The sequence below is a fragment of the Stegostoma tigrinum genome, chromosome 5 (assembly GCF_030684315.1).
Source record: "Stegostoma tigrinum isolate sSteTig4 chromosome 5, sSteTig4.hap1, whole genome shotgun sequence".
NCBI classification, from domain to species: domain Eukaryota; kingdom Metazoa; phylum Chordata; class Chondrichthyes; order Orectolobiformes; family Stegostomatidae; genus Stegostoma; species Stegostoma tigrinum.
The window spans coordinates 49,466,741-49,494,106 of NC_081358.1; the positions used below are offsets into that span (position 1 = coordinate 49,466,741).

The 27,366-nt window shown below is 44.0% G+C and overlaps 1 long non-coding RNA gene across 1 annotated transcript in view; it reads left to right on the plus strand.

Annotated features, from left to right (window-relative positions):
* Positions 1-209: 209 nt before the first annotated feature.
* Positions 210-27,366, plus strand: part of LOC125452130 (uncharacterized) — an 80,771-nt gene continuing 53,614 nt past the window's right edge. The window contains exon 1 of the long non-coding RNA XR_007247471.1: positions 210-303. This is a non-coding gene — a long non-coding RNA (uncharacterized LOC125452130). The remainder of the gene's footprint in view (positions 304-27,366) is intronic.

Below are 27,366 nucleotides of genomic sequence, written 5' to 3' on the forward strand. Positions count from 1 at the left end.
TCCCTTCGAAGGCACGTAAAGAGTTTTAGTGCTTATAACTTAAGCGCAGAATACGTAAATGAGAGATTATTATATGGATTGTGAAAAATGCAAAACAATAATGTTTCACCTAATCAACTGCATTTGCAGATAGACTGTGTACATTCATGAACAATTTGGAAGCTAGCATTCATTTTCACCGGAAGTCAATCGCTCACATCCCGCGCTGCACCCCTCAAATTGTGTTCACGCTTTTCCTGAAGGTCTTGATTTAGGATGAGGTGCAGTTTCCAGGGTGTCTCCGGTGTCGGTAAGCGCTAAGTGGTAAGTCTGGACGTAAGGTTCACCAACAACAGCTCATAATTATTTAGCATCTTTAATTTAAAACCGTCCCAACATGCTTCGTCACACTATGTGAAGATGCATTCTGGCAGTTAAACATAGGTTTTAAGGTCGACTTGAAATGAAGAATGAGTTGTTGAATATACATAATATTAAGGGGGAAAAATCCAAAGCTGAAGACCGTGGCAACGCTAGAGGAATCAAAATCAAGCATGCTCAAGAGGTTATAATTATATGAGTGCAGATATCTAGGTGGGTTTTGGAGCTAAGATAGGGAGGAGTAAAGCCATAAACCTTTTGAAAATTAGGATAAGTTTGAAACTAAGATAATGCTTGACTCACAGATCAGCGAGCACAGGTGCGATAGGGGAACAGGACCTGGTGTGAGTTCAGAAATGAGCACAGTGTTTTGAATGACCCCAAGTGAACAAAGAATAGAATGTGAAATTCCAGCCTGGAGTGCATTGGAATACTCAGGTATAGAGGCATGGACAAGGGCTTCAACAGTTATGTGAGTGGAGCTTGATACAGCGAGCTCTGTCATTGGTGGGCACGGACAATAAGTCATCAGTCAGGACCTTCACCATTTTTGCTTATCTCATGCTGAATGCCAGATGAACAACTTTGTAATTTAGTAACAATGGAAGAGTCAGAGGTGGTGGTGAGGTAGAACTGGAGGGTGTCAATGGATGTGGCTGATGTCACTGAAGGTAAGCCCTCAGATGAGAAATGAGGGAGACCAAGGATAGATCCTTGAGGGATACCAGAGGCAATGGTATAGGAACAGTCAGAGAAACGACCAAAGGTAGCTCTCAGGCTTTGACTCGATAGATGTAAATCTGGTGCTTGCAAACCCAACCAATCAGAGAACCAGAGATAATGGGAACTGCAGATGCTGGAGATTCCAAGATAATAAAATGTGAGGCTGGATGAACACAGCAGGCCAAGCAACATCTCAGGAGCACAAAAGCTGACGTTTCGGGCCTAGACCCTTCATCAGAGAGGGGGATGGGGGGAGGGAACTGGAATAAATAGGGAGAGAGGGGGAGGCGGACCGAAGATGGAGAGTAAAGAAGATAGGTGGAGAGGGTGTAGGTGGGGAGGTAGGGAGGGGATAGGTCAGTCCAGGGAAGATGGACAGGTCAAGGAGGTGGGATGAGGTTAGTAGGTAGCTGGGGGTGCGGCTTGGGGTGGGAGGAAGGGATGGGTGAGAGGAAGAACCGGTTAGGGAGGCAGAGACAGGTTGGACTGGTTTTGGGATGCAGTGGGTGGGGGGGAAGAGCTGGGCTGGTTGTGTGGTGCAGTGGGGGGAGGGGATGAACTGGGCTGGTTTAGGGATGCAGTGGGGGAAGGGGAGATTTTGAAACTGGTGAAGTCCACATTGATACCATATGGCTGCAGGGTTCCCAGGCGGAATATGAGTTGCTGTTCCTGCAACCTTCGGGTGGCATCATTGTGGCAGTGCAGGAGGCCCATGATGGACATGTCATCAAGAGAATGGGAGGGGGAGTGGAAATGGTTTGCGACTGGGAGGTGCAGTTGTTTGTTGCGAACTGAGCGGAGGTGTTCTGCAAAGCGGTCCCCAAGCCTCCGCTTGGTTTCCCCAATGTAGAGAAAGCCGCACCGGGTACAGTGGATGCAGTATACCACATTGGCAGATGTGCAGGTGAACCTCTGCTTAATGTGGAATGTCATCTTGGGGCCTGGGATGGGGGTGAGGGAGGAGGTGTGGGGACAAGTGTAGCATTTCCTGCGGTTGCAGGGGAAGGTGCCGGGTGTGGTGGGGTTGGAGGGCAGTGTGGAGCGAACAAGGGAGTCACGGAGAGAGTGGTCTCTCCGGAAAGCAGACAGGGGTGGGGATGGAAAAATGTCTTGGGTGGTGGGGTCGGATTGTAAATGGCGGAAGTGTCGGAGGATAATGAGTTGTATCCGGAGGTTGGTAGGGTGGTGTGTGAGAACGAGGGGGATCCTCTTGGGGCGGTTGTGGCGGGGGCGGGGTGTGAGGGATGTGTCGCGGGAAATGCGGGAGACGCGGTCAAGGGCGTTCTCAATCACCGTGGGGGGGAAGTTGCGGTCCTTAAAGAACTTGGACATCTGGGATGTGCGGGAGTGGAATGTCTTATCGTGGGAGCAGATGCGGCGGAGGCGGAGGAATTGGGAATAGGGGATGGAATTTTTGCAGGAGGGTGGGTGGGAGGAGGTGTATTCTAGGTAGCTGTGGGAGTCGGTGGGCTTGAAATGGCCCCCTCCACCGACACTCTCATTCGCCTAGCGGAACTCGTCCTCACACTCAACAACTTCTCTTTTGACTCCTCCCACTTCCTACAGACTAAGGGGGTGGCCATGGGCACCCGCATGGGCCCCAGCTATGCCTGCCTCTTTGTAGGTTACGTGGAACAGTCCATCTTCCGCACCTACACAGGCCCCAAACCCCACCTCTTCCTCCGGTACATTGATGACTGTATCGGCGCCGCCTCTTGCTCCCCAGAGGAGCTCGAACAGTTCATCCACTTCACCAACACCTTCCACCCCAACCTTCAGTTCACCTGGGCCATCTCCAGCACATCCCTCACCTTCCTGGACCTCTCAGTCCACCTCCTCCAGGACTTCCAATTCCCTGGCCCCCAACACCTCATATTCACCATGGACGTCCAGTCCCTGTACACCTGCATTCCGCATGGAGATGGCCTCAAGGCCCTCCGCTTCTTCCTGTCCCGCAGGCCCGACCAGGCCCCCTCCATCGACACTCTCATCCGCCTAGCGGAACTCGTCCTCACACTCAACAACTTCTCTTTTGACTCCTCCCACTTCCTACAGACTAAGGGGGTGGCCATGGGCACCCGCATGGGCCCCAGCTATGCCTGCCTCTTTGTAGGTTACGTGGAACAGTCCATCTTCCGCACCTACACAGGCCCCAAACCCCACCTCTTCCTCCAGTACATTGATGACTGTATCGGCGCCGCCTCTTGCTCCCCAGAGGAGCTCGAACAGTTCATCCACTTCACCAACACCTTCCACCCCAACCTTCAGTTCACCTGGGCCATCTCCAGCACATCCCTCACCTTCCTGGACCTCTCAGTCTCCATCTCAGGCAACCAGCTTGTAACTGATGTCCATTTCAAGCCCACCGACTCCCACAGCTACCTAGAATACACCTCCTCCCACCCACCCTCCTGCAAAAATTCCATCCCCTATTCCCAATTCCTCCGCCTCCGCCGCATCTGCTCCCACGATAAGACATTCCACTCCCGCACATCCCAGATGTCCAAGTTCTTTAAGGACCGCAACTTCCCCCCCACGGTGATTGAGAACGCCCTTGACCGCGTCTCCCGCATTTCCCGCGACACATCCCTCACACCCCGCCCCCGCCACAACCGCCCCAAGAGGATCCCCCTCGTTCTCACACACCACCCTACCAACCTCCGGATACAACGCATTATCCTCCGACACTTCCGCCATTTACAATCCGACCCCACCACCCAAGACATTTTTCCATCCCCACCCCTGTCTGCTTTCCGGAGAGACCACTCTCTCCGTGACTCCCTTGTTCGCTCCACACTGCCCTCCAACCCCACCACACCCGGCACCTTCCCCTGCAACCGCAGGAAATGCTACACTTGTCCCCACACCTCCTCCCTCACCCCCATCCCAGGCCCCACGATGACATTCCACATTAAGCAGAGGTTCACCTGCACATCTGCCAATGTGGTATACTGCATCCACTGTACCCGGTGCGGCTTCCTCTACATTGGGGAAACCAAGCGGAGGCTTGGGGACCGCTTTGCAGAACACCTCCGCTCAGTTCGCAACAAACAACTGCACCTCCCAGTCGCAAACCATTTCCACTCCCCCTCCCATTCTCTTGATGACATGTCCATCATGGGCCTCCTGCACTGCCACAATGATGCCACCCGAAGGTTGCAGGAACAGCAACTCATATTCCGCCTGGGAACCCTGCAGCCATATGGTATCAATGTGGACTTCACCAGTTTCAAAATCTCCCCTTCCCCCACTGCATCCCTAAACCAGCCCAGTTCATCCCCTCCCCCCACTGCACCACACAACCAGCCCAGCTCTTCCCCCCCACCCACTGCATCCCAAAACCAGTCCAACCCGTCTCTGCCTCCCTAACCGGTTCTTCCTCTCACCCATCCCTTCCTCCCACCCCAAGCCGCACCCCCAGCTACCTACTAACCTCATCCCACCTCCTTGACCTGTCCATCTTCCCTGGACTGACCTATCCCCTCCCTACCTCCCCACCTACACCCTCTCCACCTATCTTCTTTACTCTCCATCTTCGGTCCGCCTCCCCCTCTCTCCCTATTTATTCCAGTTCCCTCCCCCCATCCCCCTCTCTGATGAAGGGTCTAGGCCCGAAACGTCAGCTTTTGTGCTCCTGAGATGCTGCTTGGCCTGCTGTGTTCATCCAGCCTCACATTTTACAATCAGAGAACCAACCCAGCAGTGGAGAGCCTCTGGAGAAGTTTTTCCTACTCACTGACAGGATGTGGGCACCATTGGCTGGGCCAGCATTTGTTCCTTGTGCCTAGTTTCCCATGAGAAGGTGGAAGTGAGCTGCATTCCTGAAATGCTGCTGTCCATTTGATGTAATTAGACCCTCAATGTCATTAGATGGTGTGATTAACTGCTTCAAAGGCTGAAAATAGGCCATGAAGGACAAGGAAAATTCACTTATGTTTGACACAGTCACATGAGCTGCCATTTCTCACTGATAAGAGTTGTTTTGATTTTGTGAAGTGGAAGGTAACCTGATTGGAGGGATTCAAACATCAAGCTCTGGAAAAGGTGGGACAGTAGTTTTCAAGGACCGAGGGGTCCAGAGTTGTGTTTTTATTTGAGGAAAAGGCTAATGACAGCAATTTGTAGGAAACCAGACCAGACCAGACCCTGAAGTGAAATGCAATATTAACAATACTAACTCACACACAGCAAGCATTGTTTATCAGAATGATGAAAGATTTACATATGTACAACATTTGTCATGACCACTGGCCATCTCAAGTATATTATAGCCAATGAAGTGCTTTTCACTTGTAGTCAATTCTGTACCAAAGAAATGTGGAAGCCAATTTGCACACAGTAAGCTCACACAAGCAACATTATAATAATAACCAGGTTATGTATTCATTAATATGGAGCAGGAAACTAGAGATAGCTCCACTACTGTACTTTGAAACAATACAATGGGATTTTTTTCCATCCATTCATGCAGACAGCTGAGGCTGCACTTCAGTGCCTGTCCTCATGGCACTTCCATCAGTGCAATATTCTCTCAGGACTTCCCAGGAATGTCAACATTGATTTCTGGCCTTATGGTTCAGATGGAGGCATGAATGTGAACTGCTGATCAAGCCATGGCTACTGTGCTGTAATGAAAGGCCTTGCATTTGAAGTAACATTCATGACCTTAGTCCACCCAAAGCACTTTACAACCATAAGTATTTTCAAATCTTAGTCAGCATTGTAATCCACATGGCAACCATGAGTTGATGACCAGGTAATCTGCAAGCTGAACATTAGAATACAAGTCAAAGGAAGCTATGATCAAACTATATGGTCAGACTGTAACTTCAGTACTGTGCCCTATTCTGACTGTGGAGATAGAAAGTATATACTCAGACACTGCAGAAAGGAATCACATGGCTGATCCATAATCTTAATGACCTGAGTTATGGGGGAAGATTGGACAAATCAGAGATTGTCAATCTCGAAAAGATGTAGTACTTTGATAGAGGAATAGAAGATTCTATGTGGTATGTAGATTAAAAGTTTAATTTAGAAATTAATTCAAATTAAATCCAAGTAGGGCGTAGGTACCACAGCTTTAAACTAGGAAAACGTAACTTTAGCACCAATATCAAGAAATCCTTCAGAAAAGTTGAACATATTGAATTGACTCCCAATTAATGAAGCTAAAGCCTTGGAATCAATTTCAAACAATGTGATAGTACTTTGATGAACCTAGATAGAATAAATAGTCTTCCTTGTTGTAGTGATTATAACAAGGTCATCTAGGGAGCTCGTAGAATGTGAGTTCCCTGATTGGTGTTCTTAACCCGATCCAATCAGAGAGCCCTGGCTGACAAATTTAAACAGGGGAGTCAGAGGTTCTCTGCACTCTGAGAGCTGGCTCTGAGGAATCTGGATCAGTGTCAAGAATCCTCCATGTATACACGAAGGGTGACTTGGTGATGGGATACCAGCCTCTGTGCAGTTATTTCACTTGTCTATATTTATCTTGGCAATAAAAACATTTCTTCTCTTTATTTATGTTTTCAGTTGAGTTGGTTCTTCATTGCAAGAAACGGACTTTTAGCCAAGAGTTCTATTTTGAAATTTTCACTCACTATATGGAGAAGCAAATAGCTCTGCAGGTTAATACAATGCTGTCTGTCACGAGGAGTGAGTCCAGTCCATTCAGCTGTGCCTTCTAACTGATCTGAATATTGGTGGCCTGAAAGGGTAAAATTTATTTAGCCCCTCAAGATATCCTAAAGCATTGGCTTCGAGTGAATTACATTTAAAATGAATTCAGTTATTATTGTTACTTAAGTACAAAACTAATTTGTAAATGTCAGAATTCTACAAGGTTACTGAGATGAAAGGTTACTTCATTATTCATTAAGGTGATGACTGAGGCAGAAATTTTGGCTCAGATACTGCGAGAATTTGTTGCTGCCTGACTAATGCATTTAAGTCTGAACAGACAGACAGATAGACATTTTCTTGCTCTGAAGTTTCATCCAAAGGTCAGCATCCATGGCAATTCATGAACAGGACACTAAGATATTTTACAGTAACGTAGAATCTATTGCGGTTACTGCACAGAAGGAGGCCACTGTGCCTGTTGAGCTTGTGCTAGCTCTTTGCAAAAATAACCTAGCTCCACCAACAGTCTGGCCCATTCCCCACGCAAGCATTTTTCTTTTCAGCTGCTCATCCATACCCCTTTAGCAAGCCACAATTGAATCTTGCCTCCACTACATCCTTGGGCAGTGCATTCCAAACTTGAACCGCTCACTGCACTAAAAATGCTTTTCCTTATCTTTGCCTTTGGGTTTAGTTTAAACTGGTTTAAATCTGTGTACTCTGGTTCTTGAATCTTCTACCAATAAGATGAGTTTCTGTCTTTCCATTCTATGCCCCTGGTCATTTGAACATCTTTATCTAATCTCCTTTGAATCTTCTCCCAGGGGAACAGATCAAACTTTGCCAACCTATCCCTGCAACTGAAGCTGCTTCTGCACCCTCTCTAATGCGTTCACATATTTCCTAAAGTCTGCAGCCCAGAATTGGACACATATCTGCAGTTGAGGCCAAACCAATGTTTTATAAAAGTACATCATGAATCCTTAGTTATGTACTGTGTCTCTACAAATTCAACAATCCTGCATACTGTTCTAAAAATTTTATTAACCTGCCCTGCCAATGTCCAATTCTATAAATGAATGTTATTGGGAGACACTTTGGTGCACACAGGTTTAAATCGAGCTTTCCTTTTTGAAGTGACGACTGTGTAAGGTTCTTATATAAAATGCCTTTCAGCAATGAAATCCCACAGTGAGGGATTGAGGACATGGTTCCACCAGACAAAGCATCCTAAATAGATAGCCCAGCTTGCAGTCAACTACTTCATACATAGGTTTTAAAGTTTTACTTCAGTAATTATGAAGCCGTTTAATGCTCAGATCCAGTGAATTTTAATACAATCATTGTTTGTAGATACCTTTTCAAAAGGAACCATTCAGACCACTCAAGTAAATGATAAGCCTATCAACGTAAAAATACAAGCTGTGCCCACGTTTTCTCTCCAGTTTCCGAAAGAACTGCAAACTAATGGATTGTATAAATATATATGCGTGTGCACATGAATGAAGATGAAAGTTCAGGACAGTGATTTGACACTGCTCCAGATGAAAGTTCACAGGCTACTTGCCCTGTGTGTGTGTCTGTGTGTGTGTGGTTTACAGATCTTTTACATTATTGGCTTGTTTATCCTTCTCAGCTGTGCTTTTGGCCTGTGTCGACTACACATTTCCCAGCACTCTCAGCATGTTCTCTCCTGCAGCAACTGACCTTGCCACAGACGCATTATGAAATTACACTGTTTGCAACTAAAAGGGAAAGGCCGTAGGTATTTTTAGCTGAATCACTGCTGTGTATCCAAAGTGACTGCAAATTGTCTTTCTTCATGTCTTGTATAAATGCACAGGCAAATCGTATCCCACGCCTTTTGAAAATATGCTTGTGATATATCATGCCTCTTCAGACGCAGGTGGTATCACACAACCAAAGAATCACGAAGGATTTGAGGTATTAATTCTGTTTCTCTCTCCACGGATGCTGCCAGATCTCCTCAGTTTCTTCAACGCTTTGTTTTTATTTCAGATTTTCGGCATTCACAGTATTTTATTGTGATCGGAGATGCCCAAAACTGGAGCTACATGTGCGAATGAGTTTTGCAGTATGCATTAGCACTCAAATGTTACATGGAACCAAGAGATTGTTTTTATTTGAGTATTATTTGCATAAATTTCAAACATAAAAGTACGAAGATATATTCTTTGCAGCACGGGGGCATGGTCCAATCAGCTTCAACAAACTGCGTGGAAAATAAACCATGTGGAAGGATTAATGGGTTAGGCGACTTTCCCTCCTCTCTAATCCTATTTTTTAAACTATGTTCGGTGTACTATTGAGATTTTCGGGTGTGAAATTACCCAACCTGTGGATTGCAGCAAAAGTTAATTTAAAAAAAGCCATGCGAAATGACATTTCATTTGATGGTGCCTTGGCGCTGGTGGGTTTACTTTTCCACTGCTGTATTTGCACAGTGTCTTATTCTTGGCAGGCTGTAATGGAATATCGAGATCTCCAAACAGAATGAGCTGTTCCTGGAATATGCCTGGAATGGGACTTTATCTTGGGGCCACATTTTTGTGTGTACACGCTCGGTAAACGAATGTTGTGTCTTCCGAGCGTTTGGAAAATTCAGAAGACAAGTGCAGTGCTGTCGAGAGGAGCTCATCACTCACCCACACTGCTTATATATTTAGAATTTATTGCAGTAATTTCATGCAATACCACGAGCACTTGTTATGTCACAACTTGCAAATTTTGACTGGTTTGGATTAATGTTGACTTTAGGCTACAGCAAACATATTTACTATAACTGCACAGCATTTTGGGAGATGCACATCTTTGATGATATGCCTTAATGCTGCATGTTCCATACACTTTAAATTCCCACACTAATTTACTTCTGTCTCCCTTTCTAGCTTCTGTTCTGGCTCAATGACCCTTGTGTCCATCCTGACTTTTTCAAATTGCAGACAGTGAAGTAGCATTTAACTGAGCTCCACGGGGTTGGAATGACCCCAGGAGGCTCATTCCAGTTGGCCTTGAGGTTCTCTTCGACAGCAAGCATTCATATAGCACCTTGCATGATACGTCCCAGGACATGCTCAAACAAATGTTGACACCTTCTCACCTGTCAAAGAAGATATCGGAGCAGACAAGCAGAAGATTCATAATAGCCAGTTAACAGTAAATCTGCCTGTGTATGTGAAACCCAAAACAAAATGTTATTGTTAGAAACAAAAACAAAGTTGGTGGAAAAACACAGCAGGCCTGGCAGCATCTGTGGAGGAGAAAAAAGGAGTTAACATTTCGGGTCCAGTGACCCTTCCTCAGAACACGGTTGTTATTGTTAGATGTTATTTCACGATTGTGCAGCACTATCAGAGCAATCCTGAGAGCACTAATAGCTCTACTAATTGCTAGTTTAAATCATCAGCTGAGCTTGTACCTTGGCTCCTTTACATTTGCTGAAAATGTATTCATCTGCAAACACCTCCTCTCACAAACGAAAGACATATGCTCAGACTTTGTGTCTTTTTTAAATTACTGGAAGCATTCTCCATAGCAATGCCTCAGTCAACCAGAGTTGACTTGTTGACCTATCAGCATCCTTTTCTGCACTAGTCTGAATTGTTGCCATCCTTTGAAGTTTGGCATTAGGCCTGATGAGTGCAAAATGAAAAGCTCCAGCAAGATGTCTGTCTCTGCAGCAATATTCCAACTGGGACATATCATGCTCAGTGCCCTTATCGAATTCATTGACATTGTTCTTAAATAAATGACACTTAAATACTGATCCTTGCAGTGTTGCAGCCTGTCAGCTAGAAAATCGCTGTTTTATTCTTATTTTTTTCATCCATTACCCAATCCTGAATTCACATATTACATTCAATGCCATGAATTCTTAGCTTCTGCAGTATGTCTCATATGGCACATTATCAAATGCCTTTTGAAAATTGTCGTATGCTGCATGAACTGCACCTTCCTCATTTACGCTGCTAGTTACACTTAACACAAAACAAAATGCTGATAGGTCAAACATATCAAGGCCTTAATAGGATTCAACATTTTTACTACTATTAATTTCTCTAGTTCCCTGTTTTCTCTCTCCATTCATTCACAAACATCAGGATACTACTTGCTAACTTCCAAATTGAAGGGACCATTGTAGAATCCAGGCAACTCTGGCATGTCAATGCATCCACTATCTCAGCAGCCACCCCTTAAAATACAAGGGTGTAAACCATCGAGTCTAGGGTACTTCTCGGTTTTGTGTATTTTTTAATTTCCTAGTTCTTTATCTTTTCTGGTATTAATTACTTTTAAGTTCCTCACTCTTATTCAACCTCTGGTGCACAAAGAAGTAGAAAGCCTATCCATCACCAGAAAGCATGCTATTCAACAACATAGGACTGATGAGAGTTGCCTCACCAACACTTTTTTTTTACAAAACAAACTGAACACATGCAGTGCATTCCCCTTTGCAACCTACAACAACAATTTATTGTGTGAACTCTGATCGGCATCTTTCCTGGGAATTGAACAATTGGGTAGCTTGAGACTGCATTTTGTGTTCCAATTAATTTAGTCTTGTGATGTTTAATATGTCTGTGCGATTAGTGGTGTTCACTTTTAATTGTTTAGCAAATTGGTAGCTGGGGAGACCGTTGCTGTTTTGTTCCTTTTTAAGCTAGTCTATATCTTATCTTGGGGGTTGAATCAACTGCTTGCTTGATCTAATGCAGGTAATGGGTCCGAATATGGCTCAGTTATGAAATCATCCACACACACTTACATTCTGTGTTTTGTCAACACGTACTGTACCATAGGTGAGTATAGATAAGGGCTACATGGGCAAGCAGTAATTTATTTCACAGTTTGATAACAAAGTGTGGAGCTGGATGAACACAGCAGGCCAAGCAGCATCTCAGGAGCACAAAAGCTGATGTTTCGGGCCTAGACCCTTCATCAGAGATGATCTCACTGAGGAGGGGTCTAGGCCTGAAACGTCAGCTTTTGTGCTCCTGAGATGCTGCTTGGCCTGCTGTGTTCATCCAGCTCCATACTTTGTTATCTTGGATTCTCCAGCATTTGCAGTTCCCATTATCACTATTTCACAGTGTGCTTTATATTTCATGCCTTTCACTCTGTACTATATCACTGCACCTTTATTATAACACTGAAGTATCAACGCTCCCTAACTTTTAATGCAGTTCAGTTTAGAAACTGCAGTACAACTATACAGGATACCCAATACTTCTGATGGGTTCTGCTAAGAAGGCTGTTGAAATCATAGGACAGACGGAAGCTATCCATCCCATTGTTTCTGTACCAGCTCAATGCAAGAACAACTCAGTGTGTCATGTTTTCCCACACTTTCCACAAAGCTCTAAAATTTCTTTTCTCTTCGGGAGCTTACATGGGACCCTTCTCGGAACTACGCGTTACTGCCTTCACAACACTTTCAAGATGCATATTCCAAATCCTGACCACTTGCTGTGTATAATCACTTTTACCCATGTTACCAATGGCCCTTTTCCCAGTCACCTGATTTTGGCTTCCTCTTGAGCTGAACCTTCTGTCAACTGGAACATCTGTCTGCTGAGCCTGGGCTCCTCATCTGTTTGAACCCCTGCTATCAAATCTCCTGTCAGCCATCTTATTCAAGGAGAACAATGAGACCCTCTTGAATCTGTACCCAAATTACATCAGAGGAGAGATTTGTCACAGTAATTTGTGATTCGTGTCTAATAACCAAGTGCAAGGAAACAGGCCCATTGATGTCCAATACTCACTTGACACCATGTTCAAATGGACCAGGAAATGAGGAAGTAGCCTAGCCACCTGATGAAGGGTCTAGGCCCGAAACGTCAGCTTTTGTGCTCCTGAGATGCTGCTTGGCCTGCTGTGTGCATCCAGCCTCACATTTTATTATCTTGGATTCTCCAGCATCTGCAGTTCCCATTATCTCTAGCCACCTGACCCATATGACTTTGCCATTGAGGTCTCATAAAAATGCTTAGCAAGAGTCTCTACCGGATTTTATAAAAAGAAATAGAGTGTGTACAGTGAGTGTAGACCATCTCAGAGTGAGAATGTAGAATTAATAGTAAATACCGAGGAAATGGTCGATGAAATGAGTAGATATTTTGTTTCTGTCTTCAATATAGAGGACTCAAAAATATTGCAGTAATAACTATTAAATCAAGAGGTACAATGGAGAGAGGAACTTTGTGAAATTACAAACATGAGACAATTGGAATTCAGCAAAATGATGGAACTCCAGGTCCAGATGAATTTTATCTTTAGGGCCTTAAAAGAGATTTCAGATGAAGTAGTTGATGTGCGCTTCTTCTGGTTCCCTACATTCGGAAACATTCCATCAGACTGTAGAGTAGTAAATATAACCCCTCTGTTCAAGAAGGCAAGGAGACAGAAAACAGGAAACAATAGAAAACAATTGATGTTTCTCATGAAAGAGGTGTTAGAATTGGTAATTAAAGGGATCATAACTGTACTCCAATAGACCGAAAAGTACTAAATATAGAAGGGAAGGAGACAGGAAACAGTAGAAAACAATTGACCATCCACTAATACCCTCATTCCCTTAGCCAAACTCGTCCTTACCCTTAACAACTTCTCCTTCAATTCCTCCCACTTCCTACAGACTAAGGGAATGGCCATGGGTACCTGCATGGGCCCAAGCTATACCTGCCTCTTCATAGGAAACGTGAAACAGTCCCTCTTCCGCAGCTGCACTGGTCCCATCCCCCACCTCTTCCTCCATTATACTGATAACTGTATTGGCGCTGCCTCGTGCTCCCACGAGGAGCTCGAACAGTTCAAAAATTTTACTAACATCTTTCACCCAACCTCAAGTTCACCTGGACCATCTTTGAAACTTCTCTCTCCTTCCTGGACCTCTCTGCCTTCATCTCTGGTGACCACCTCAAAATCGACATCTATTTCAAGCCCACCAACTCCCATAGCCAACGAGACTACACTTCCTCTCACCCACCTTCCTGCAAGAATGCCATCCCCCACTCCCAATTCCTCCACCTCTGCTGCATCTGCTCCCAAGATGGGGTGCTCAACCCCCAAACATCCCAGATGCCCACTTATTTCAAGGATTGCAACTTTCTGCTCTCAATGCCCTCAAATGCTCTCAACCGCATCTCTTGCATTTCCTGTGCCTGTGCCCTCACATCCCCTCCCCACAACCAAAACACAGACAGAATCCCCTTTGTCCTCACTTATCACCCCTTTAACCTCCAGATTCAATGTATCATTCTCCGCCACTTCCGCCGCCTGCAATCTGACCCTACAACCAAAGATATATTTCCCTCCCCACCCCGATCTGCCTTTGACAATAACGTTTGATGTGGTAACTTATCAAATGACCTTTGGATATCCAGATATGTTATATCTACAGGCTCCTTTTTAGTCTCAGTGTATGTTACTCCTTCAAAGAACTCCGATAAATTAGTTAAATGTGGTTTCCTTTTGATAAAACAATGCTAATTATTCCCAATTACCTGGGTTTTTCTAGGTGTGCAGCAATAGTTTCTTTAATGATCAATTCGACCACCTCTCCCATGACAAACATCAATTGTTTTCTATAGATAAGGCATTGCGGAACTGGAGAAACACAGCAGGCCAAGCAGCATCAGAGGAGCAGGAAAGTTGATGTTTCAGGTCAGGACCCTTCTTCAGAAATGGACGGAGGGGGAAGGGACGTTTGAAATAAATAGAGAGAGGAAGGTGGGGCTGGGGACGGTAGATGGGATGGTGATAGGTGAGTGCAGGTAGGCAGTGGTGGGGATTTGTCAGTGAGGTGGCAGGAGCGGATAGGTGGGAGAGAAGATGGGAGAGAAGTCTCCATGACTCCCTCATCTGCCACTCCCCACTAACCCCACCACTCCCTGCACGTTTCCTTGAAACTGCAGGAAGTGCTCCACCTAGCCCCACACAACCACCCTTACCTCCATCCCAGGCCCCAAAAAAACATTCCACATCAGACACAGGTTCACCTGCAGATCTGTCGATGTGGTCTACTGCATCCGCAGCTCCCGATGTGGCCTCCTCTACATCGGTGAGACCAAGCAGGGATTCACAGACTGCTTTGTAGAGCACCTGCGATCTGTTCGTGTCAAACGACAACACCTTCCAGTCACCAACCATTTCAACCCCCCCTCCCACCCCCTGGGTGACATGTCTATCCTGGGCCTCCTCCAGTGTCATAGTGACGCCACGCAGAAACTGGAGGAGCAGCACCTCATATTCCACCTTGGGAGCCTACAGCACAATGGTCTCAATGTGGACTTTACCAGTTTCAAAATCTCTCCCCCCCCCCCCCCCCCAGCCTCATCCCATGACCAACCTTGCCTTTTATCCTTGCCTCCTTGACCAGTCCATCTGCTCTCCCACCTATCCGCTCCCACCTCACTGACAAATCCCCACCACTGCCTACCTGCACTCACCTATCACCATCCTATCTACCTTCCCCAGCCCCACCCTCGTCTCTATTTATTTCAAAGGTCCCTTCCCCCTCCCTCCATTTCTGAAGAAGGGTCCGGACCTGAAACGACAACATTCCTGCTCTTCTGATGCTGCGTTTCTCCAGTTCTGCAATGTCTTATCTATAGAAACAATTGATGTTTGTTGTGGGATAGTTGTTTGAATTGATCATTAAAGAAACTGTAACTGCACACCAAGAAAAACCCAGGTAGTTGGGAATAATCAGCATTGTTTTATCAAAAGGAAACCACATTTAACTAATATATTGGAGTTCTTTGAAGGAGACACAGACACTATGACTAAAAAGGACCCTGTATATATACCATGGATGAACACAGCCGGCCAAGCAGCAAGAACGGTCTGGACCCAAAACATCAGCTTTCTTGCTCCTCTGATGCTGCTTGGCCTGCTGTGTTCATCCAGCTCTACACCTTGTTATCTCAGATTCTCCAGCATCGGCAATTCCTACTATCTCTGTAGATATACCATACCTGGATTTCCAAAGGGCATTTGATAAGTTACCACCATTGAAGGTTATTGTGAAAAATAAAAACTCACATGAGGAAGTTGCAGATATATTTAGATAATTCAAGTTGGAGCAAAAATCTGTAATTCTAATGTGGGAAAATGTGAATAAATTAACTTTGGCGAGGAGAATAGAAAAGCATGGTGCAGGAGAGTGATTGCAGAATTCCAAGATACCAAGGCCTTTAGGTGCGTTGGTGCACCTAAATATGCAAAGACAGAAGGTAATCAAGCAGACTAATAGATACTGTACTTTAATGCAAGAGGAATTGAGCATTAAAGCAAAGATATAATGTTTCAATTAAATAGGACAATGGTGAGGACCATATCTTGAGCACTGTGTGCAGTGTTATTTAAGGAGAATGTACTTGCATTGAAGTTTGTTCAGAGAAGGTTTAATAGATTGATGCCTGGAATGAACGTTGTCTTACTGGGATAGCGTGGACAGACTGTGCTTGTTCATCTGGAGTTCAGAAAATTGAGAGTTGACTTGAATGATGTGTATGCATTCCTGAATGGCCTTGACAAGGTGGATATGGAAGTGATATTTCCCCTTGTGGGTCAGTCCAGAACTAGGGGCTGCGCGCGCGCACATACAAACACACACATGCATCTGATGTAACATTCAGGCACTAATGCGTGGAGTTTTCATGGTGCACGTTCAATTGGTTGTACCTGGCCTTGAGTTGCCTAATCCAGCAGTCCTTAAAGAGGGGGCTACTTTGAAAGCAACCACAAAGTTTCATGCAAAGTGAATACTTTTCCGAAGCCAGGATGAAAATGAGTGTTTCCCTGCCCCCACAATAATACTGCGGATCCATTGCTGGCCTGAGGTCTCTTGTGTCGTGCCTACAGATCATACTTCTGTTTAAATAAGGCCTGATGCTGAATCAGGTCCAGGTGAGTCACTCGCTCCATTTGTCTTAGTGGCAAGTCAATTTTCTTTCTGTCCACAACTGGACACAGCTGAGTAAGACGCAAAGAATCCGTTAGTACACAGGGACGTTGAAGTGAGTTTATCACATCTGTATTTGGTGTATAATGGTGCATTTTCCGCTTTAGTTTCTGCGCTTCATTTATATTTCCCTCACTGGAGCTATCAGAAAAAAGTGTCCAGGTGCTGACCGGACTTTACTGAGTTTGTATCCTGGCCCCGGATGACTCATTTGCTGCAGGAACAGGTATGAAACTGCCTTTTATTCTGTCGTAATTGTAAGGGTTTCCTGGCTGACTTTGCCTGAAGGAATTTCTTTTGGTGCTGTTTCTGAATTTCTGGAGCTTGAGCATTTCAAAACAGGGCTGGTATGTTACAGCAGTAGATCTAAACAAATCAAGAACCTGTCCTCACACAACCTCCACACAAATAAACAGCCACAAGTTCCTGCAAGGATCATTACATTGTGGTTAGGAACAATGACATTTTCTTTCCATTGGTGGCCTGAGAAGCAACACTTCTCACTCAGAAGAAGTACCCACATTTACCATTTGCAAAAGTCTGTGCAGCACTTGGTGGACTTGGCCACGCATTGGCATCTTCTACAGGGGCCAGATGCTCTCAATTCTTCTCTATGTTTAATAGTTACTTGGAATGCAGTTTTTAGCAAACTTTCAAATGGACAATGACAGCATTCTCCAATGGCCAGAATGCAGAATTACTTTCACCAGCATGGAGTGTGCGAGAGCAGGCCGGTATTACAAAACATTCAGGAATGTACTCTGATATGCAAAGGGAAAAATGGCCAATCACTACAGATTGTTCTTTGGTGTTGAGAATTCCTCATTTGATCATTTGCAGGAGGGATCTATATGTCAACATCATCAACAGGATCAGCAATACTTCCACACTAGACATCACAATTGTCTGGAAGCTGAAATGGACTGGCTTTATTAAATACAGTTGCTGCAAAAGCAGGTCAGATGCTAGGAATTCTGCAGCTACTAATTCACCTCCTGACTCCCCAGAGCCTGCCCACCATCTATTAAGCACAAATCAGACATATGATTTGAATTATCTCCAATTGCCTGGATGAATGCAATTCCAACAATACCGTGGAAGCTTGACATGATGCAGAACAAAGCACTGACTTAATCAGTATCCCATATAACACCTTCAAATTTATTCAGCCCCACCGCTGCTGCCCATCAATAACAGTGTGTATCATCTACCAGATACAACTCACCAAGACTCCTTTGACAGTACCTTCAAAACCCATCACTGCTACAAGAAGGACAAAGGTATCAGATCCATATGAGCAGCATCAAGATCACCTCCAAGTCACACGCTCTTCTGATTTTGGAAATATTTCACTGACCTTTCACTCTTATTAGGTCAACATCCTGGAATTCCGTTCCCATCAGCACTGTAGAACCCTCGCCACCAAATGGACCATGGCATTTCAAGATCCCCTTCAATCTGGAATGGGAAATAAACACTAACTTTGTCAGTGATGCTGACGTCCCATGGCTGAATTTTTGAAAAATCAAGGAGGGCCAGTGTGTGAAATTGTAGTCATGAGGTGTTCGAGTTTGGAATGCCTCAGTGTTATCCATGCCTCATGAAGAGGGAAATCTGAAGGAGATTAATCTCCAAGATTGATCATGCACATATTCAACCATTCAATTTGTTCCTATCAAAGAAACAGGATCAATTTTGTTCTTAGCTCTCAGTGGTCTTTGACCCTGAACAACCAGGAAAAGGTCAGGAGTGGGTAAGGGTACTTGAAAAACAAATGTTAAGAATGGTCTTTGTGATGGTGAACATTGACCCAGCTATCTTCATTTGCCATGACTAGCAACATGAGAGATGTTTGTATGTGTAACACAATGTTCAGTTGTAAACTGCACCTTGAGAGCAAGGTAGAGGTATGCAGAAGATGTTAAGAGTTTAAAGCTGTGTGTGAGCTCGGAATGAGAGAGTATAAATGGACAATAGCTTGACAGTGCGTACAATATTTTGTAATACGTAGTTCTGAGCCCAACACCAAGTTTCCTTGTTAAGAGTCTCAATGATACTGGACATCCCAGTGACCAATCTCTGCATCCTGCATTTTGAAATACAACTATATTATAAGGTCATTTGACTTCATAACTGTAGCAATCACGTTCCTGTGGACAAGGAGTCAATTGTAGAGCAGACCAGCTAAGAGTGGCAATTTTCTTCCTTTAAAGGACATTAGCGAACCAATTGGGCCTTTCCAAGAATTGACAACAGTCTTTGTGGCACTCGTTAGACAATAAATTCTAGATTTTTATTGTATTCAAATTCCACCATCTGCCAATGGCAGGATTTGAACCTGGGTCCCCAGAACATTATTGGGGTCTCTGGATTAACAGCCCAACGATAATACCACTAAGCTATAGTTTCCCATTTTCCAAATGTCTCCACATTCTTTGACAATCTTTCAGTTGGTGCACAGATACCAATTCACTGTCATGAAGCCAGGTCTAAATTGACAAGCTGCTTTATTTTACAGGTATATGCAATATTTAACTTAAAACTGTTTCTATCAAACTAGAAAAATAATAATCTACTCTATTTAAATCCGGGTTAGCAGGCTAATAGTTACTTTTGGTAATTTCATCATTAAATAAGAACTCGGAGCAGGAGTAGACAATTCAGCCTTAGAACCTGTTCCGCCATTTAATATGATCATGGCTGATCACATCTCAGCCTCAATTCCACTTTCCTGCCTACTCTCCATAACCCTTCAACCCAGTACTAATTTAAAATCTCTCTATTGCCTCCTTAAATTTACTCAGTGTCTCACACTCTGGTGTAGCAAATTACAACAGATTTATGGTTGTTTGAGAGAAGTAATTTCTCCTAATCTCTGCTTTAAATATGCTCCCCTTATCCTAAAACTGACCTCTCATTCTAGATTGCTGAACACTAGGAAACATCCTTTCTACATTTATTTTGTCGATCTGCTTGAGCATCTTGTATACCTCAATTAGATTTCTTCACAATCTTCTAAACTCCTGAGAGTATAAGCCTAAACTGCTCAATCTCTCTTCGTGAAACAAATGCCTCCTGTCTGGAATCAATGTAGTCAACCTCCTCTGAACTACTTCCGATGGAACTATATCCCTCCTTATATAAGGGGTAAAAATCGTACACAATAGTGTGGTCTCACTAATACCTTGTACAGGTGCAGCAACATTTCCCTCCTTTTAATGTTCTATTCCTTTAGAAATAAAAGACAAAATTCCATTTACCTTCCTTATTACCCATAAACTAGTTTTCTGTGATTCATACGCAAGGACACCCAGATATACCAAAACATGCTGATGTTTATCTCCACTTAGATCATAGAATCCCTACAATGTGGAAAGAGGCTGTTCAGCCAATTCAAGCCTGCACCATGTAACTGGTGCATTAATGTAGATATTGAGTCAATGGCCCATGCATTGCTGCTTGTGAGGTTTGGCCTACATTTGCAGTGGCTAGAGGATTTTGGGAGTTACTCTTCAAAGCGGTGATTTCCTTCCAAGCCTTCTCTCTTGTAGGAATGTTTTGCAAGGAAGTTAAGAGATGAGCATCAGATAACTGTGATCGGTTCAACTCATGGCTCGCATGGGAGCATTCTTACCACTGTGTCACAAAATACTGAGTTCAGGTTTCACCTTAGGGACTAAGCACAAATGATCCAAATTTACAATCCAGCGCAGTACAGTAGGAGTCTTGCATTGTCAGAGGAGCTAGCTTTCTGATGAGACATTGAAGTGAGGCCCCTCTACTGGCTTGTGTGGATTAACAGATCCCTTGACACTGCCTTGAAAAAGAGCAGAGGAGGCCTGCCTGGTGCCCCGACCATTACTTGCCTTTCAACTAGCATCGTAAAACAGATGATTTGCTTAATATCATTTTGCTTCTCTCAAAGTGTGCAGAGTTGACTGCTGGGTGTTCTATACTGTAACAGTAATTGTACCTGAACAGTACTTCATTGAAATATTCACTGGTCGTGGAAAGTGCCATATTAAAAACAAGTCCTTTTTCATTTGAATGGCTGACTTTTTAACATTAAGTTTGCAGTTTTATGTTCACAAAAAGACGCCCGAGCTGACACCTTTGGTTATCAGTTGAAATTGTTTAAAACTATTTGGTTTGTTCCATGAAGAGATTTACATTGAAATTTATTGATGGAAATCAACTCTTATCTGCTAGTCTGAAGGACTTTCACGTCCTGAGAGGTAAAGACCCAAAGAGCTTTACAGCTGATGAACTGCCTTTGAAGTGTACTGTGTTCTAATGCAGGAAATGCAGCAGAAGTGTTGCACACAAGTATGCTCCCACAAGCTAGTCATGAGATGAGCAGACAATGTTTTCTGGTACTGCGAGTGATTTTTTTTTTGACCAGGCCACTGGGGAGAATTCCCCCTGGCTTTCTTTGAAATTGCACCATCAGACCTTTGAATTCCATTTTGAGGTGGCAGATGATCAGCGCTTTCTCTAAAAGACAGGATCTCTGTCCCTGCTGCACAAGAGCAAGTTTGAATGCACTTTTATGGAAATCAAAGTAGTGGCTAACCACAGACAGTCAGGACTGGACTTATGGCACCGATCAGGGGCAGGCAGGGACCCATGATCATCCAGTTCTGAGCCATTTTCTTTGGCCACATTTGAACCAGGACAGCAGGGCTACTTGCTCACCCGTAAGGGCTGACTACTCCAACTCTGTAAGAGCCAAGTTGAGAGTAAATAAAGGAGGCAGATTGGCACCCTCCTGGTGTTGGGGGGCCTGTGATCCAGGGAAGTATAGAGACTGCCTGGGTGCAGGAACATCCATAGGCTCCTCTCCACCATTCCTCAACATATCCTTAACACCAGCCACCTGGCTACAAAGGCCATCTTTTAACTTAAGACGTAGAATACTTAGAGAGGTGGCAGTTCTGTCTTGGTTACACTCAATAACAACTTGCTTTTTGAATTCTGGCGTTCCAGCTCGCAACCCTGCCCCACTATCCTGAATTGTAGAATTAGCCTGTCTCCAGGCCAACTGAAGGACAATCCTAATGAGTGGCTATTTCTCCCCTTCAGGGATGGGGGTGTTACTGTGGGTTCAGGACCCAGAATTTAACCCAACCTTTGTTTCCACTCTATAAGGGAAAATCTAGACCTTCCATAGTCCCCTCTGATAGTTGCATTCCCTAATTGTCGGGGAACACCTGGGAAAAGGAAGCAACAGATTCATCATCAATCAAACTGCCAATCGCTGTAAAGTAAATGCAGTGAGCTCATCCCTGAGCAAAATCTTTAGTCATAGAGTCTTGTAGCACGGAATGAGGCCATATGGCCAATAATGCCAGTGACCGCTTCATGAAAGAACTACTCCAATTAATCGCACTCCTCTTTTCTTTCCCTACAGTGTGGCAAGCCTTTTATTCAATTCTCTTTGCAAAGTTATTGTTAAATCTGGTTTCAGCACCCTTCTTAGATTTTTTATCACCCATTCACTGCCATATTCAGGCTCTCTCCTTGACGACCCACCCACTCACTATAAAACGATGGGTGAGAAGCCACGGAGAAGGACTTCCAGGTATTTGCCAGCTAATGGCCATTTTACCAGTTGTGGGAAAGGCAATGGCTCAGCTGCCCCCGATGGAACCATGTAATTAGTTACTGCTGTGACCCCATGGGCAGCCTACAAGCACAATGTATTGCTCTGACTCGCACTTTGCAGAGAATATCTTAGCCTGCCTTTCAGAATCCAACAGCCCACTGTCTATGAACAAGCAATTCTCACTGCTTGATTTGGGACTTGCCTGAGACTCTTGCTAGTCAATTTTTAAGACACTTTTTTACTTTGTAAACACTTTAAATAAATTTGTCTTTCTCCTGGCCCAAACTCTTGAAGTAACACATGTAAAAATACACTTAGAAACGTAAATAAAAAGGGAACAAGAGTAGGCCATTCGACCCTTTGAGTCTGCTCTACCATTCAATGTGATCACAGCTGACCATCCAACTAAGTATCCCGTTTCCCACTTTCTCCTCAGAACTGGGGATCATTTTTTGAACCTAAACTGAATGTCGAGTTGTCAACTATGATTTCAAAAGAAAGATTTGCATTTATAAAGTGCTTTGTACGAATGTCTCTGAATGTCTTGATGAAGTGGATTTGAACTGTAGTAACTGGAACCCAGAGAAAACTGATCAATTGAAGCAGTGGATCTTCAAGGGGGACGTGCTCCCTAGATCAGACTCACACAGGAGAACAAAAACAGTTTTTTTAAATTAGAAGCCGCCCTTTTAGGGCAGAGATGAGGGGAATTTCTTTTCATTCGGAGGGTTGTGTGACTTTAAAACTCTTTGACTTTAGGAGGAAATGGAGGTAGGGGGTCATTGACTATTTTTAAGGCAGAGATGGACAGATTCTGGTTAGTTTGAGGAATCAAGTGTTGCCAGGGTGGATGGGAATGTCTAATTCCGAACATAAACAGAGCAGCAAACGTGATGTTATTGAAGGTGGAGTCATCTGGAAAGGCTGAATGGCCTTCTCCTGTTCTAATTCATAAATTCATGCTGCAGCAAAGCAGAAGATGATAGTTACTCGCATGAGACTGGGACCATTACTTTGAGGTTAAACTGCCCTTTGTTTGAAATTCATAGAATCCCATCAGTGAGTCCCCACCAATACTCTAAACAACATCCCACCCAATCCCTGTAACTCTGCAATTCCCATCGCTAACCCACTTAGTCTGCACCTCACTGGAGACTATGGACAATTTAGCATGGCCAATCCAGCTAACCTACACATCTTTGGACTGTGGGAGGAAATCAGACCACTCAGAGGAAACCCACACAAACATGGGGAGAACGTGCAATCTCCACACAGAAAGTTGCCCAAGGGTGGGATCAAATCCAGGTCCCTGGCACTGCGAGGCAGCAGTGCTAACCACTGTGTCATTGTGCTGTGCTTGGAAACTGGGTGTTTCCACGTGTGGCCCCAGTAGTGAATGCACTGCCCTCATCTGGTGCCAAACACACAGATTTAGTTTTATCTTTGATCTGTGGTGAATTGACAAATACCAGGCAGATCAGAGTGATGGTATCATTGTGTGAGAAGTGGCCTTGGGTGTGGGTATTGGCTGTGAGGCCCTCATGGTAAAATGGCAATCTGCTGACAATTGCAGTCAAAACACAAGTGGCAAGAACAGCCATATATTGAGACTCAGAAAACCTAGCGTTAGGGACAGAAATGGAGGTGCACTAGACAGCATGGAACATGTACAAATGGATTTTCTGACTTACAGCTTCGCTGCATTACACCCAAATGTTGGTTAAAAACTGGTTCAGAAGTCAAAAATGCTTGGAAATCCACATTACAGAGAATGTTGTATTCTAAAGGAAATGTAGCATTCCCAGTTCATGACCAAAAAGGTTCCCAATGATGCAGATCATTTCCCTCTGTGGTATCACGCTGGAGGAAGACCAGCGTTAATGGACCTAGTTCTTCAGTACGAGGGGAATGGGAACTAAGAGGGCAAGGAAATAAATGCAAATTTCTGATTCATATCTAGTCCCCAGTTTATAAGCAAACAAAATGAGTTGCCTTAAATGGCCTCCTTTCATGGAGGGAAGCAAAGTAAAATTGAAAGTGACTAGAAAGCTGCAAAATCGATTCAGTTCACACAAGTAACTGTATGACTGCATCCATTGTCTGCAGGGGACTGTTTGAAGGATATGACTGTCTAGCTGTACTAATCCCATTGGCTGGGCTGCAGATTGCCTTGCAGCGATATGAAATCGAACTTCACAGGGAAATTGAATAACTTTAAATTTTGCTTTTAGTGCAGCTTCAGAGCTTAACATTGTTAACCATATGCAGACCATAAATAAGCACCCACAATTGAAACCGCAAGTTGCATAATCTTATCAGCACCTCTGCTGTAAGGCTGTGCTCCAGCTCAATGTTCGTATTCAGAATACACATCAGATGCGTATAATTACACCTATATTTGCCATTTCACCTAACCCGATGAAAGATGTCCTTTTCTGAAAACAGATAAAGCAGCAGTTCCATCCTTCTCTTGCTCGCCATGCAGGTTTGTCCATACACAGTGCTGCATCTAACTTGTCTTTTCACTGGCTATTAAAGTGGCTATGATTAGACTTTGCATGATTCCAACTCTCCTTTTGTTATTTCCTTTCAAATCTCCTCTTTAGTTGTGTTCCCTTTATTCTTTTGATTCATCCTGACTTTCATTTTCATATTTGCCTTGTCCAGATTTTATCCAATTTCTCTCATTATCCACGGAGCTTCAGCTTTTGATATACTTTCCCTTTCTCCTCAGTGGAATGTCGTTAATTGGAATCCTTTCCACCTCCAGCTCAAATAGTTCTTATTGCTGATCTACAGTTCTATTTGCTATTTCTTTCCCCATCCATTTAATCTGAGCAAAGCCCATTTTGTTTGTCTTGCTGCAATTTGCTGGACATTTTCCCAATTAAGTTACCTTGACTTTGAATTTTCTGTTACCTTTTCGGGTGTCACGTTTTATTTAATTATATTGTAACTTCTGAGTTCGAAATGTCAGAAGCAAGCATAGGGTTGGTGGGGAATAGATTGATTCAGGCTACATGTGAATAAGGGGCAGGAGTAGGTCATTCAGTGTTTCAAGCCTGTGCTGCTATTTAATAAGTTCATGGCTGTTCTGATTGGAGCCTCAAATCTGTATCTGCACTCACCCCTGATAACCTTTCACTTCACCACCCTTCTCCCAACTCTGCTTCACAAGACTCTATCAGCTCCTGCTTTAGAAGTGTTCAAAACTACTGTTCTGCTGCCTTTTCAGGAAGCAAGTTTCATAACTATCTTTGTGGGAAAAAATGTTTTGCCTCATTTATGATTTATTTTAAAGATAAGAAAACCTTATTTTTAAACAGTGACCCTGGGTATGAAATTTGCCCACAAGAGGAAACATCCTCTTTGTGTCTACTCTTTTGGCCCATTGAGTCTGCACCAATCAAAAACAAGAATTTATTGAAATTAAGTCACCTCTTCTTATTCTAAACTGCAGTGGATACAAGCCTTTCTTCATAAAACGATGCACCGATTTTCACGTATTAGTCAAATAAATCTTCTCTGAATGTCTTCTAACGCATTTACATCCTCTCTTAAATGAGGAGACAAATTCTGTATGAAGTGTTCCAGATGTTGTCTCATAAGTGCACTGTAAAGCTGAAGCATAACCACTCTACTTTGATATTCAGCTCCTTGCAGAGCATATAATAATATTCTAAAGGCATCCCAAATTACTTGCAGGAATAGCATACTAGTCTTTTGTAATTCCTGCACTGGGACACCCATATCTCTTTGCATCTCAGGGTTTAGCAATCTCTTATTGTTTATAACATATTTCTTTTGCATTCTTTCTGCCAAAATACACAATTTCATATTTTCCAATATTATGCCCCATTTGCCAGAACTTTGCCCACTCACTTGATTGCTTTATATCCGTTTGTAGCTTTCATATATCCCATTCACAACATACATTCCAGCTTATCTTTGTTTCGTCAGAAAAGTTGGCAGCCAAAACCTGTCTCTTCAACAAAATAATCTGTATAAATTGTAAGCAGAACCAATCCCTGTGGCAAAGCACTCATCACATCATGCCAACATAAAAACAGTTATTGTGTTCTTACGCTCTGATTCCTGTTTGCCCACCTATCTTCTATCCAATCCAATGTCCTGCCCTCTACACCATGAGCTTTTATGGGGACTAGCCAAAAGACACCACTCGAAAGATGCAGGAACAGCATCTCATATTTCGCTTGGGAACCCTGCAGCCCAAGGGTATCAATGTGGACTTCTCAAGCTTCAAAATCTCCCCTCCCTTGACCACATCCCAAAACCAGCCCAGCTAGTCCCCGCCTCCCTAACTATTCCTCCCACCTCAAGCCTCATCCCCATTTCCTAACCACTAACCTCATCCCACCTCCTTGACCTGTCCATCCTCCCTGGTCTGACCAATCCCCTCCCTAACTCCCCACCTACATTCACCTTCACTGGCTCTAACCCCACCTCTTTGAGCTGTCTGTCTCTTCTCACCCTATCTTCTCCTTTATCCATCTTCTATCCACCTCCCCCATCTCTCTATTTATTTCAGAATCCCCTGCCCCTCCCCCATTCCTGAAGAAGGGTCTTGACCTGAAAAGTCAAACTTTCCTGCTCCTCTGATGCTGCTTGGCCTGCTGTGTTCATCCAGCTTCATACCGTGTAACCTGTAGTCTCCTGCTTTCTGTTCCCTTTCCTCTTTGCATAAAGGAGGGTTTGCCATCTCCCAATCTATTTAGGTCTCTTCCAAATCTAGGGAGCTTTGGAAAATTAAAACCAATACATCAACTATCTGACTAGGCATCGTTTCTTTTTTCCTCTTCTTAAAGTGAGTTGGATGCACAGCCACAGGGAAGCTCTGCACACACCAACCAGCAAGTTGATGCATAGCTTCTCCATTCAGAAGCTGCTGCCATACACGGATATTGGATCTCTGCACAAAAGCAAAAAAACTTAAGGGAATGTTGCTGGCTATTCCTTTTAAGATCCTAGCATGAGCCCCACCCATAAGCACGTCTTAGCCCGTAGCTCCAACAATTTACTCAGTAGCCCTTCTTTGTAGATT